Source organism: Aquarana catesbeiana, linkage group LG01 (genome assembly GCF_042186555.1).
Source record: "Aquarana catesbeiana isolate 2022-GZ linkage group LG01, ASM4218655v1, whole genome shotgun sequence".
NCBI lineage: Eukaryota > Metazoa > Chordata > Amphibia > Anura > Ranidae > Aquarana > Aquarana catesbeiana.
In genome coordinates, this window is record NC_133324.1 from 507782424 (window position 1) to 507787073 (window position 4650).

The window sequence follows — 4650 nt, forward strand, 5'->3', positions numbered from 1 at the left end:
TGAGGACAAGGGCCTCTTCCCGACAACCCTGGCCGTTGGTTGTCGGGGTCTGCGGGCAGGGGACTTATCGAAATCCGGGAGCCCCCTTTAATAAGGAGCCCCCAGATCCCGGCCCCACCACCCTATGTGAATGAGCATGGGGTACATCGTACCCCTACCCATTCACCTAGGGAAAAAAAAAGTGTCAATAAAGAAAAAACACACTAGACAGGTTTTTAAAGTAATTTATTAGGCAGCTCCGGGGGTCTTCTTCCAACTTCGGGGGTCTCTTCCTTCTTCTCCGCGCTCTCTGGTTCTTCTCCCGCTCTCCAGTATTTTCTGTCGGGCTCCTCCGCTATCTTCTGCTTTTTTGCCCGCTCTTTTGCTAGCGGTGGCCGTCTTCGTCGTCTTCTTCCCTCTTCTCTTCTTCCGATGTTGGCACGACGCTCTCTCCCACTGTAATGCCGTGTGCACGGTCCGCAACGACTTATATAGGGATGGGACGTGGTCACCGAGTGATGTCAACCAGTGACCCCGCCCCTTATGACGTCACAGTCACGGGGCATGATGGGACTGTGACGTCATAATGGGTGGACAGTTCAGATGCGCCTGTCAGTTATTTCAGGCGGATCTGAATGGTCGCTCCATACAGCTCTGACCTGCAAAATCCAGACGGATGGATGTCCTAATTTCCATCCGCCTGGCGGATCAGATTTTGAATAAAGAGAGGGGAAAGCGGACTCTCTGACAGGTCTGTCCCTGACTTGTCACTCGCTGGCTCAGCAGGGATCAATGGAGCGATTCCTGCTGAGCTAGCGGAGTAGTAATAACGGACAATCCTGTGTGAAAGGGGCCTTACTATGCCATATTTCAGAGTGCCACTCATGTAACCGCCTGCCATTCCCTCTCCCATACTGACAGCTACAGCGGATGGGGCAGAAAATTCCCCCCTGTCGGTCGGGAGGAGAGGGCTGTCTGGTCACGTAAACGCCGCTCTGAAATAAGGTATAGAATGGCACTTCTTTTTAAATAAGGCACACACACAAACTGGGCACATAGCATTATCGAACACTTAGGATTGACTGAAAATTACAGTTATATTAGAAGCAGGAGGGGAGGGGCAAGCACTGACACAAACTGACAGGCAGGTTGGGGGGGGGGGGGGAGAGGACAGAGGAGAGACAGCAGATGAAGGAGGCACATAAACTGTCCACAGTGTCAGGGCTTAGCCACCATGATAAACGTGGTCAGTTTACATAGGGGAGGGCAGCACCAGGCAGGATAAGCCAGGTATTTTAGATGATACAAAATGGCCAAATTACACAGCACAAGCACTGTGCTGTTCATGCTTTAACCACTTCAGCCCAGAAAGTTTTACGCACCCCTAAAGAGGAAGTAAAACCCACCAGGGTTTACTTCCTCTTTATTTCCCTGCAAAGGTAAAGCATATGTGTCACTTACTTGAAACCGAAGCCCACAATGTCTCCATTGTCCCCTCAAGCAGGGAGCGTCTATCTTCACCCCTCTTCCTTCCAGGGCCGTGAACTCTGGATCTGACTGGCTGGAGTTGCCAGTCACGGCATCACCCCTATTAGAAACGGCACGATGTGCCCTTTCTGAAGGGTGCATGCGCCGTAGTCATTGGCGCGTGGCTTTTTAGTAAATATCTCCTAAACCGTGGAGGTTTAGGAGATATTTCAAGCACCTACAGGTAAGCCTTAATATAGCTGTAAATAAAAGTGGTTGTACAGGGTGTAGAGCAGGCCATTTTTTGCGATACAACGCTTTACTTTAACTGACAATTGCACGGTCATGCGACGCTGTACCCAAATTCAATTAATGTCCATTTTTTTCCCCCACCAATAGAGCTTTCTCTTGGTGGTATTTGATTACCTCTGCGTTTTTTATTTTTTGCACTATTAAAGAAAAAAAAATATAAAAAAATAAAAAAGAGAAAAAGACCAACAATTTTGAAAAAAAAAAAATATATATATATATATATTTTACAATACATATACACACACTATATCTTTCTGCTATAAAACATCCAAAAAAAAATATAAAAAAAAGATCTCTTCCTACAATTAGGCTAATATGTATTCTTCTACAGATTTTTGGTAAAAAATAAAAATAAAAAATCCCAATAAGCATATATTGATTGGTCTGCGCAAAAGTTAGAGTGTCTACAAACTATGGGATAGATTTATGGACTTTTAATTTTTTTCATTGTTTTAACTGGTAATGGCAGCAATCAGTGATTTTTTGCGGGATTGCGGTGAACAAACCTGACACTAAGTGACACTTTTTGGGGACCAGTGACACCAATACAGTGATTAGTGCTAAAAAAATAAAAAATTAAGAAAAATAAATGCACTGACACTGTAAAAATGACACTGGCAGGGAAGATCGGGCTAATCAAAGAGTTAAGTGTGTTCCTGCGGTGGGCGGTTTTTAACTGGTTAAAAGGAACAGGATTTTTTTTTTTTTCTTTCTAGGGTAACAAACGCTTTAAGCTTATGATCTACCACATAATGGTATTCCAGCTGCATGCATCCGAAATTAATCGCTGCATCGCGATTCGGGTGTCACCGATGCAGCATCGATGCATATGACGTCATCCCAACTTGCCCCGCCCCTCCTGGGAGAGCGCTCCGAGTGTATAGTTTTTAAAATTACTGTGTTTTAATAAATCCCGTGTTACAATCAATTAAGTGCCCTGCTGTATGTGCTTTTTAAAAAATATTCAGCTTCATACCTCATTTCTCAGTGTGTGTACAATACATGCCGCTCATGTGACTGCCCGGCCCGCCTCTCTGCCCCCACGTCTCTCCTGGCGTCAGCGGGAATTCTCAGTCCCGTCTGCCTCTCTTCTGATCTGAGAGCTACAGTCAGCAAGCGGGGCTGAGAATCCTCTGCTGACGTCAGGAGAGACGTGAGACGAGAGAGGCGGGCCGAGCAATCATATGAGCGGCATGTAATGTACACACACACACACACACTGAGAAATTAGGTATGAAGCTGCATTTTTTTTAAAAAAGCACATACAGCGGGGCACTTGATTGTAACACAGGATTTATTAAAACACAGTCATTTTAACAACAGTAAGTAGAGTACAAATGTGTTTGTACTCTACTTACACCTCGTACACGCTCCGTGCTGACAGTTCCCTGGCTTCCCCTTTGCAGATTTCACTGTTAACTCCTAGTGTGCTGGAAGGTGCAAACAGGAAAGCCAGGGAACTGTCAGCACAGGTACAGTACATGGGACTTCACAGGGCTGTTTTGTCAGCTGTGGATTGTAATCCCTCCTGACCTCCCAGCAGCAATGTGTGTGAATGCCTGTACTCTGTAGTGCACTTTTTAAGGGAGTGAAGTTATTTTTAATTCAAAGCGGAGTTCCAGTCAATTTTGTATTTATTAAAAGTCAGCAGCTACAAAAAAAAAAAAAGTATCTGACTTTTAATAAAGACACTCACCTTTCCCACAACCCAGCGACGTGGCCACCCAAACCCTCCCTTCTCTCCCCCCCGTCCACGGCACTGGCAATACTACTGTGGGCATCTGGCTGTGACAGCTTGCAGCTTCACAGCCTGGTGCGCATATCTCACTGCGCTGTCCTGAATGGCAGGGCAATCTTCTGGGACCTGTGATGTGTCCCAGAAGATTGCAGAGAGGAAGGGCCGCCTGGGCGGCCCAAGCAGAAGCCCGTTGGTAATCGTGATGCATCGCGGAATCGAATCGAATACCAGATAATTGTAATCAAGTCGAATCGTGAGACCAGAGAAGATGCGCACCTCTACTACCAAGACACCCAGATCCTTCACCATGATTCCCCCTAGTATGTATGATGCACGGATCTTCTTAACCCCCAAGTACATTAAACCTCATTTACCACATAGTTGCCCAATTAGTGCATTGAGGTTGGCTTGTAAATTGGAGACGTCCTGTAAAGATGTTATTCCACTGCATAGCTTGGTGTCATCTGCAAAGACTGAAATAGTACTTTTAATCCCAGACCCTACATCATTTATATATTAAAAAGCAAGTGTCCCAACACTGAACCTTGGGGTACACCACTAACAACCCTAGACCATTCAGAGTAAGAATCATTAACCACTACTCTCTGAATTCTGTCTTAGCCAGTTTTCTATCCATTTACAAACTGATTTTTCCAGGCCTGTAAACTTTACCTTACCTATTGGCCGTGTGTGGTGTAAAACGCTTTTGCAAAATCCAAGTATACCACGTCCACAGCCACTCCCTTCTCTTGTCCACTTGCCCTGAGTGAATATGACAGCATGCAGGAAACCAGTGAGCAAGAAATTTTTACATGGAATTAAATCAAGATTATTAGCAATAAGCTTCCTAATTAGGATTATTGCTCTTTTGAAAGCCTAAAGGTGTATTTTTATAAATGTAGCTGCTTTGCCTGGAGTTCCTCTTTAAGGTAGCACACAAACAATTTAACCACTCTTTCCCCCAAATATGGATAATTAAAAATAATATGCATAGATTCTAGCTGCAGCACCACCTATTTAATCACCAATATCAGTCCTCAGATCAACATTTGTGTCCTGGAATCACAAATTTTATTTTTCAAACATCCTTGCAAAGTCAGTCAAATACACAACTAGACCACAAATATGCAATTCAAATCATACAAAAGAGAAAA